This window comes from Electrophorus electricus, chromosome 8 (assembly GCF_041902795.1).
Source record: "Electrophorus electricus isolate QZ-2024a chromosome 8, ASM4190279v1, whole genome shotgun sequence".
Classification (NCBI taxonomy): Eukaryota; Metazoa; Chordata; class Actinopteri; order Gymnotiformes; family Gymnotidae; genus Electrophorus; species Electrophorus electricus.
In genome coordinates this window covers 32,444,462-32,455,344 of record NC_137504.1, presented here as the reverse complement: position 1 = coordinate 32,455,344, position 10,883 = coordinate 32,444,462, and positions in this window count along the sequence as shown.

Sequence of the window (10,883 nt, the reverse complement as noted above, 5' to 3'; positions counted from 1 at the left end):
AAAATTTCATGACTCGTCTGTTTATAACATCAGTATCACTTAAATGGGGTTACAACACCTTTCTCTTACTGTACAGTTATTTATTTTTAATAAATTTACTTTATACAGCATTGATAAGCCATTATTAGATGACATGTAATCCATTTTTTAATGCTTAAAACCTGGTTGTAATTAATTTATATGCTAAATATATATCCACATCTACATGGCTCTTCTGAACTTTTCACTTGCTTTTTTTTGCAGTCTCTGGTCCATCTTCTTGCCTTAGCTGCCTAGTAACTTCAAAACAGTATTGCTGCATGTAGGGCTGGGTATCCACATTAAAGCTTCACCAGTTCTTTAGTCTCAACACCCGACTAAAGTAAAAGGGAATATGTCTCAAAGGTCGGGCTGCCGATGTTACGCTCTCATTGATGTGCAAGCTGATCTGCTTTGTCTGAGGCTTTGTCTGCTTTGTGTTTTTTCCATCAAGCGTGTCACTTTACATGAAGTTGCAGGTGTGGCGGATTGGGAGCAATACAAAGAGCAAGCTTGTGCCAATGGAAGAAAGGGCGTGTGTTCAATAGCACATGGATATAAGGTGTAAATACCTTGATCAACAGACTTTTGTTCTCTCTCTGAATAATACATTGAGACTGATCTAATTAATAATAGCAATTAATAATAACTGATTAACAATTGAGGCATAGTAAATCATATGTAGTCTAAATAGGTAATAGGTAAAACCCCTACAAAGGCTTTTTTATTCTCACTCACCCAATCTGTTTATTTCTCTCAGAGGAACAGTATGGAAGCACGCTGAATTATAAATCTCTTAGATCCGAATCTTAGCGATGCATAATTCAGAGTGCTTCCATACTGTTCCTCTGATAATAATTTTAGAAGCAAAAAAGATTTACATTTGAAAAACGTAAAAAAAGAAATAGTGCTTAATACTGTTATTGCAGATGTCTAGCGCGAACTACAATGAAATAGGGAGAGGCAGCTGTGGCGTTTTCTCTGGGATGTGGGTTTATGGAGATTCAGATTCAGGGGTCAACAAGGCTAAAACATAAAACAAAACAACACTTACTAGAGACAGAGAGAGAGAGAGAGAGAGAGAATTCCTGACCAGCGTTAAGCAGTAGAAACTTCCTATAAATCATGTATTTATAATGCATTATAAGTGCTTTTATGTGTTATATGGCATACATTATAATTTATAATGCCTGCCACAAGCCTCTATAATACTCATATGTAGTTATAGCTATATGCACACCTTATAAAGCAAGAGTATATGACTTCATAAAGTCAAGTTTTATGAAGCCTTTGTTCAGAAGCTCAATATCAGGGTCTTACAAAACTTTGTTTTCTCAAATTGCCCTTGACCAATTCATTATAGAAGTATGTAACGCATGTATATGACACATAATTTAACATTATACCAGGTCATTACACATTTAAGTTAAATGTGTTTACTTTATAAGTGCACTTTACAGGCTTAAAGTGAGACCATCACATCTAAGATGATTAACAAACAAGACATACAATGTGTATTCAATAATGCTGACAAACATCTTTGAAATACCAAAAAAAACAAAAAACCCCCCCCCCAAATATTTAACTAATGTTACAAATGTATGTGGTTATGCTTTACTTTCAGTTAAATGTTTTTATTTGCACACAAAAAGTAGCTTGCTGTCTCTTATCAGTATATATTTGAATGAAATGTGTGTGTTTACAGAAAGCTGTGTCAAAGATTTTTTATTTACAATATACTGGTAGCTAGCTATCTCACTCAACAGTCTTAGCTACCGGTACTGCATGTTGGTTACAGTGAGTCTTGAGAATTACACAGATGGAATGAGAAAGAAACACCAACTGGCTTAAACACTCAGTTAAACATTCAATGGCAAAAATGATCAACTAGTTTAGGTTACAGAGCAAAGTCTTCTGGAGATTTAATCATTCAGATTTCACAGATCACAAACTGCATTTTTTTTTCTGTCACTGTAAATAAAAGAATTACATGAAAATGGCAAGATCCCAACACGTGGAATATCATCACATGCTAAAATAACCAACCATCATCAACAACACCAATAATAAACTTGATCTGCATTTCTTGAAAGAAACACATAGTGCTTGAAAACAGTTGAAAGTGTGCGTCTGTACGCATGTGTGTGTGTGTGTGTGTGTGTGTGTGTGTGTGTGTGTGTGTGTGCTTGCAATGTTGTTACTGGGTGGTTACCAAGTGGTTGCTACGGTCTTACTAGGTGGTCATGTTGTTCCTAAATACCTCCATATGCTGGCATAATTATTTTTATTTCATTCAGAATTATATTTTAGAATTATTTGTAAAAATGCAGACTTGAAAATTAGTTGAAGAGAATAGCTGGCTCTGTTTTTTATTGCAGGTCAATATTAACAAATATTATTTAGGCTCTGGAGAATGTCTGACAATCACACAAAGATCTTACAGTTTTAGAGTTTTCAGGAATGATTACGTAATCGCCCCACCTTCTTTTACATACCAGTGTTTGAAATCTCCACCATTACATCCAAACCACATTGTCACGTTATGGCCCCGCCCCCTCCTCAAACATCTTGGTGTGTGTGTGCGTGTGTATTAGTCCGTGTTGCCACGCCCTTTCGTGTCGTCCACCTGTTCTGTATTGTGTGTAATCTTCTTGTGTGTATATATATTTCTTGTGTTGTAGTACGTGTTGTTGGTGTTTGAAAGGTGTTTAGTGAGGTGTGCGGTGTTAGATGTGTCGTCTGTGTGTTCAATAAAAACGTATGTTTGAACATGCCCCTTCTCCGCATCCTGTTAGCCTCGAATCGTCACAAAAACACCAACTGAAGAAGGATGCCTGGGAAGGGCAAGAAGAAGGGGAAGAAGGGGAAAAGACTCACTTCCCCAAATCGTGCCTGCAATCCCTCCGTGCTCTTCGGTACCCTCTTGACTCCCGCTACAGGAGAGCGTGGTCCGGAAGCGGAGATGGAGGAGTCACACGGGATTGTGTCTGACCATAATGACTGGTATAACAATTTCCAGTCCTCGCAGTTGGACATCGCAAACTTTTCCCGTACCAGGGTGAGACCATCACTCATCCTGGCTTTGCTCCATGGGATCACAACGGAGGAGGGACTCACTGGGTACTATGGAGACCTACCTACTTACGAGGACAGGTACTCGGAGGTGGAATCTGCAGAGTCCTGCATGGACCTTACAAAGGGATATGAGGAGTATGGAGAGCAAGGGGAGCACAGTGACATTACCATGGAGTTGGACCGGGGGTGCAATTGTGAGGAGGACCAGTCGATGGAGGTGAAGGAGGTACCTCAGGGGGAGCCCTCCTTTCAGACTGACGTCACAGGCTCCGAGGGTGATGAGTCCCCAGCAGCTAAGGCTCTACTTAAGGCTCTGCCCAGGGCAAGGCGCTCTAGGGGGAAACTTCCCCCTCCACGCGACATCACGGGCTCCGAGGACGACGAGCCCCTAGCTCCGAAGCCTCCACCTAAGGCTCGGCTCAGAGCTAGGCGCTCTGGAGCCAGCAAGCAGTCCTGGGTGACTGGCGGAGAGATGGAGTCGTCGGCAGAGGACGACACTCCTCCCCCTAGGGTGAGGACCGCCAAAGCACAAGCCTACGCCTAAACCCCGGGGAGGTAAAAAGGCAGCGGCACCGGAGTCTGGTGCGCCTACCCAAGCGCATGCGCCAGGGTCTGGTCAGGCTCCGCCAACCGAGCCGACGAGTGACCATCCATCCCAGGCTGGTTGGCGTACAACCCAGCCAACGGCTGGGGCTTCCCCACTCTTCTCCCGACTGTTTAATTTGTGTAGTGTTGTGCCTGTTTTTGTCACTGTGTCTCTCCCCGTTACCATAAACATGCCTGTCCCTTTGTTCTCCTTGGTGTGCATGTCAGTCCCTGTCAGGGTGTGCATTCCCGTGTCTGTTGTTGTGTTAGTCCTGGTGTTCCCCCGCCACACTCCTGCTCGCACTAGCCCGGGGCAGACTGCCTGGTCCTCTGGCCTCGCCGTTTGGCATTGGTCTCAGGTCCGCAGCCCGTTACGCATGCTCTCCGGGAGTTGCGCCTTTGAGGGGGGGTTATGTACCATTATGGCCCTGCCCCCTTCTCAAACGTCTTGGTGTGTGTGTGCATGTGTGTGTTCGTCCGTGTTGCCACGCCCTTTTGTGTTATCCACCTGTTCTGTATTATGTGTAATCCTCTTGTGTGTATATATATTTCTTGTGTTGTAGTACGTGTTGTTGGTGTTTGAAAGATGTTTAGTGAGGTGTGTGGTGTTATATGTGTCATCTGTTTGTTTAATAAAAACATGTTTGAACATGCCCCTTCTCGGCATCTTGTTAGCCTCAAATCGTCACACACACACAAACTAAGATCCACCATTATGCAAGTTGAAGCTTGACACAATTATATCCCACTGGAAGATTTTCCTTTTTTTAAACAAAGATGATCTCAACTCACACCACCCTGTCTGCTCCATGTTCTTATAGCACAAATGTAATGGAAAAATTACAATGCATTTGTGCTACGAGAACATGGAGCAGACAGTTTCTCTTTCTCCAAACTCTGTGTGTGTTGCTAGAACATCACAACAACTATACCTAGTATAATCTGCTAATTTGGTTTCTGACAAAAATGTTTTGTTGCAGGTCAGATAATCCGGCCCGCTGGACAAGACCGAGAGTAGTATAAAGACGCGCAGAGGAAAAGGGGAACCTGTCAAAAATGACACCTCAGGCTGAGACAAATAATAAATAAGATTTGCTTTTGCTGTGCCCATTGGTGTCTGACTCATCTTTATTATAGGATTGGAGATTTTCAACATAATAACAAAACTTGATAGCCACAGAACTGTCAGTGAGACTCTGCACCTAAAGACGCACAATGGGCCCACAATGTTCCATTTTCTAGGCTTTACCTTGGGGTTTCTTATTCAATTCCCAATATACATTTACTATATCACTAGAGAGATCTGCAGACCCCTGCAAGACGGTTTCACTCTGACGGTCATGATGGTTTGGGATAATATTCAATCTGCCACTTCTCTTGTTGCATCCTCCTGGGGCAAAGAATAAATATGCGATTAATACAGAACTGCCACCTGTTTCTACTGTCATTGGTAGGAGTGCTGCTGGTTGGGTATGTAAATACTTTTTACTGACACTACTGGATTGATGACAACTATATCAATCAATAGAAATGATGGAATGATGGCTATTCTGATACATTCAATAATCCAATTGAATGCAGATTCAGGATGCATACATTGTAAATGCTTCTGTTTCCACTGGAGATCAAAATAAACATTTTATTGTTAAATTATTTGTAATCACTGTAGAGGCCCTGTGTCACGATTAGTCCCTCCCAGCTTCCATGTTCCATGTTTTCTCTGTCTTGTGTATTTTAGTTCCATGCCATAGTTTCGTTTTCTCTGCCCCTCGTTTGATTGCTTACATCTGTCCATCGTTTCTACCTTGTTAAGTTCATGTATTTAAACCCTGTCTGATTCCCTGTTTGTTTGCTGTTCACTGCATGCGTTTGTGTGGAATATATTGAATGGTTGGATGTATGTATGCCCGTCTTTGTTTCGAAGCCTCTGTATCTGTTAGCCTGTTTGATTCTAGATGTTTTGTTTTTCCTTACCACCGTATGTTACTTCTTAGTTTCTGTTATATCATGCTTTCCTTATTTGCCTTTGTGCGCTTTGGTTTATTTCTAGCCTTCATTTATCCTAGCCCTAGGTTTAGTTATCATGTCTTCTTAGACTCTCCGTATTGGTAATATGACCCTGGGCTAACGAAGGCAGGGTAGAAAAGGAAGTAAATGCCCTACCACAACCCCCACAGAAAGACCTTCATTCATCCTGGCCTCACTCCACACTCTCAAAACAGGGGATGTGGTCACTGGACGATTTTGGGGGGGCCCTGAGTATGGTCCAGGGCCAGACTCTCCGGAATCCAGCCGGACTACGAGGATCGGTACTTGGAAGTGGGCTCTGCTGGGTCTTTATGACCCCTACATGGACTATTATGAGGGCTATGATGATTGTGGAGAGATAGGGGGAATAGAGCAAGGTCAGTCTTCGGTCGGACTTGGGGTCCGATTATGTGGAGGATCTTTCGAGGGAGGTGGAGGAGGTCCTCTATGGGGATTGTCTCACTGACAGTGACATTCAGTCTGTCGTCTCCGGTAACAACGAGACTCCAGCACCTATGATACTGCCCAAGGCTCCTTCCAGGAGGTATCACCTAGGTGCAAGCAAGCCAGCCCATGTGAAACACCTCGAGGTGACCTAGTTTGAGGAGGAAACTCCCTTAACTAGGGCACACAGCCCCGCAACTTGTGCACCATACCAAAGCCTCATACAGTCAGGAAGGAGGCAACACCAGTGTCCACCCCAGAGACAAGCAAGGTGGCTGGTGTGCCTCCTGAGGCAGGACAGCAAAGGTTGTGCCCCCCAAATCCGCGAGGGGTGATTCCAGACTGACAGATTGGACTGCAGCCCAGCCAACAACTGGGAAACAGCCTGAGGCTCTTGCCATCTTACCTGGACTCGTTAATCTGTTGAATAATGTTGTACCCATCCCAGTCACTGTGTCTGTGCCACATTGTTTGTACCAGTCCTTTTGTCCCTTTTGGTGTCTGTGCCTATGCCCGTTAGTGTGTCTGTCCCTGTGTCTGTTGTAGTCTTGTTCCGGTCCCTGTCCTTCCCCCCTCTGTCTTGCTCATGCTGGCCCGTGTCGGGTCATTCGTTCCTCTGGCCTCGCGATTTGGAGTTGGTCTTATCGAGCTGCAGCCCGATAAGATGGCTCGCCGGGAGTCGAGCCATTGGGGAGGGCCTCTGTCATGGTATGGCCCCTCGCCCTGAATGTCTCATGTGTGTTCATCAGTGTGACTATGCCCTAAATGTGTCTCACACCTGCCCTTCTTTGTGTCATTAGTATACGTGTATAAATGTCTATCGTTTGTGTGTCTGTGGGGTTGGTGTTTGAACAAAATAGCCTGCATGCTACATTGTGTGTGTTATATGTGAAAGTAAAATGTGTTCTTGTTTATGCAACTCATCCCCGCATCCTGCTTAACCTCCATGTCACAGTTATAACAAATTTTGTCTTTTATAAATTGAGTGACTTCTCATGAGGTCCATTTTTTTTACAGGATCAGAAAAAAAAATGAACAAAACAACACTGCATACTTTGTTACCAAAAATGAAAAAAAAACAATAGTTTTCCATTTGAATAACGTAAAACAAATGTACTTGTACCATTTTACAATTATACATGCTGCATTAGAGAGGAAGGATAAGTTATGGAAAACCAGAAGTGATGTAAGTTAAGTCTATATATATTTGAAAGTCATAACCTTTGTTACATATATAAAGTGATATGACTAAAATGCATTCTGCCAGTGCTTGTTTAATGCTAACACCACAACTTGTTAATATCAACTAATTAAATTAGCTAGCTATCTTATTACTAGCTAACTACATTAGTTAGAAGGCTAATGCTCACTTGGTTGGGAACAACAAAAAAATATAATGTGCATTTCAACACTCTCACACTGTCAACTTGAGCTTTTGAAGTTGTTGGCAACATTTCCAAAGAACCAAAGTGCTAATTTTGCTGTTAATTTGCTAGTGAGTTTTTTCATCAGGGTTGTAGATTTTGACCACAGATTTAGTAGATAACATGGCAGCTGAAGTAGTTAGCTAACAAAAGTAGCTGAAGTTGACCGCTAAACTGCTAGTGTGATAAGGGTATTAAGGCTAATTTCTGCAGTCCTGCAGAAGTTGTAATAACATTATTTTTTTTTTGTTTCTGCCTTTAAAAATGTCTTTGGGCAGCTGGTGGTGATTTTTGCATCTTTTTGGTGGTTCTCCCCAATAAAATGTGAAAGGGTACACTACTACAAGCAAGTTAATCTTCTCTTTTAATTAAAATAAGTATGATTTGTGATCAGCAGCCAGTATGGTAATTTTTGTTGTTGTTGAATAAGCGTCAGAACGTGCAGGGAGGGGATGGATCAACACTGGTTCAAAAATAGCCAATAAATGTTAATTAATTATTAATTACATGCACTTGTAAAACATTATTATTCCTCATACCTTTTTTCTTAACTTTTATCTATTACTTTTGAACTTGCACACTATCCTAGAGAGACTGTCCTCTGCCTATCCAAGTTTCAGATCAACAATAGATCCTTTGTGGCATAGCACGGCCCCCTCTCCTAGACTCCTCCCCGCTTGTGTGTGTGTTTGTCCATTGTCACACCCCTGATGTATTGATTGTCCATGTTACACCTATTTGTAGTTATGTTCCTTGTTTAACATGTGTACTTAAATCCCTATTGTTCTGTTGTCTGGTATTGATGTATAACCCAGTCTGTATTTTGTATCATATGTGAACACACATACCGCTTAATGTATACGCTCATTGTCTTGTTAATGTTTGGTGAGTCAGATGTTATTCTTCATGTTGATTACTTTCAGTTTGTGTTTATTATGCTAAATAAAGACCAGTTTAGTTGTGGAGACTTGTCTTGGCATCCCACTCTCACGACACGATCATTACACTTTGCTGTTGAAGATGTTAACTAAGTTTTTCAACTTAAGTGGAATGTGGTTTCATAGCAAAAACAAAGTGGATTTTCTGGCTTCACAAATCAAGTGTCTCTTAACATGCATGGTGTGATCTAAACATCTAAATATAAAACTGTCCTACTTAAACAACTACAGCTCCAAAAAATAGTTGGCAATGTACATGGGTTTGTCATACATTAGCTAAAAGACTAATCTAACCTGTGGTTTGTTCCTCTTTAGATGCTGTCATTAGTACATATAAAACCATGCACAAAGGTCATGAAGGCCATGGCAAAATACCTCAAGTGTACACCGGTAATGAATGGGTCATTGCATCCAAAAGAAATTAAGATATGTTGAACATCCTGACTGTGCCATTTCATCACATTCAATATGACTTAAATGTATGGCATGGCAAGATAAACATGAACAGTAATGCATTGAAAACATCCAATATGTAAATGATTTAATTCCAATCTAGCATAAAAAATAATGTAATGCCTAATTGTGTAAAGGTCTAGAATGAAAAGGAAACAGTGTATTCAGTGTTTAAAAAGACATAACGCTTTTCGACAATGAGTCACTTTTAAAAACTGAAAAAAAATTCAATGGTGGTAAATTGTTGATGCAATTACAATTGAACATTGAAATCCTTATTCAATGTTTCAATGTTATCAAAGTTGATTCAGTTTTCAAAATCAAAATTCAACAGTGCATAAAGATCAAAACGCCTGCTTTATTGTTGAGAAGCCAGACATTGAAAAAATGTTGCTTTTTCAATGTTAATTCACTTTTCAAAATTGAAACAAAGTTCAACAGTGATTCAACCTTGGTCCATGACATTTAGTCAACAGTGAATAAATATTGAAATGCTAACAAGGAAGAAGATATAAAATCAGAAAACACTGTACTGCTGACACATTCTATGCCAAATAATTTGCCCTGTCATGTCATGGCTTTCAATTCTATAATCCTGAAACAAAAATGTCATTTAAAGTAATACATCAATGCAAAATCTCATTAAGCAGGGCAAAAATAATATCAGTAGTGTGCAATAGAGGAAAGTAAAATTTTCAATAATGGTTTGCAAGAAATAAACTATAGCCTTTGTTTGAATATTTTGAACAACTGATGAGATTTAATTCCTGCTTGCTGCTAATTTGTGACTACAATATCATAACTGTAGCTAGCTAGATAGCTAACTAGCTAACGTAATGTTAGTTTTGAAAGCCTTGTTGAAAGTTTAGCTAATGTTAGATATCATGGACACCAATTACCCTATTAAGAATGAAAATAAATGGCTTTTTAACCTAGGAAGAGGTTAGCTAGATATAGAGTAGTCAGTGAGGCCCCCATTTCCATTCATGCTTACCAAGTTAATTTTATCTAGCTATGTTAGCTATCTACCTATATTGGCCAAGGTGGCACAGTGCTTATGTTCACAAATAAAAACGTTTTGTGCTAAGATAAATATTAATTGATTCACATGCTTGTGAATCAATTCTTGAGTAGCTAACACCCATCGAAGTCAAGAGAATTTATGTAAATGCTGACAAGTCATTTTCAGTGTGTCATATGTAACTGTGTGACTAGTATTAGTCCAAAGGTTACTAGAGAAAACAGTGGAGTCTTCTTCTGAACTGATACCAAAATCTAATTAGCTAGTGATTTAATCCACAATGTTTTAAAGTTTAACATTTAAATCAACCCATATTTTTTTTACATAAAGCCTATAGCATTAAGGGTACATCTCTGCTATCATTAGCAAAGTTTGTAGCTACCTGGAGAGTTAAATTATATTGACGACTTGAAGAGGCCAAATGAAAACCATCAGGGAATCAGACATAATGTTGGCATTATTTCAAGTATATTTTTATGATTAAAAGTATTAAAATGAATTTGCAACACTTAGCTAAATATGTGGCTGCTACAGACCATCCCTTTGCTGATTATTGCTAGTTTGCCATTTCTACTGTGCCGATACAAATGTAAATTAATGTGTGTGAGGAATATTGAGTCATTTTTATGCCAAAAACTAAATGGCACAAAAACCCAGGGTGAAAAATGATAACATGCACATCTTAATATCTTTAAACATCTTTAAACAATCTTTAAACCCCCACATCTTTAAACCTCGCTAACGCATCTTTCTACTTTCCTCATCTGCCAACTTCTGCAAAAAGCTTTTAGTAGTCTACTAATGAACCATTAAGATTCAGTAACAAAAACACTTGAGTCTGCTCACAACATGCAACCCCCCCCCCCAAAAAAAACCCCCACATCTGAAGGAAATATA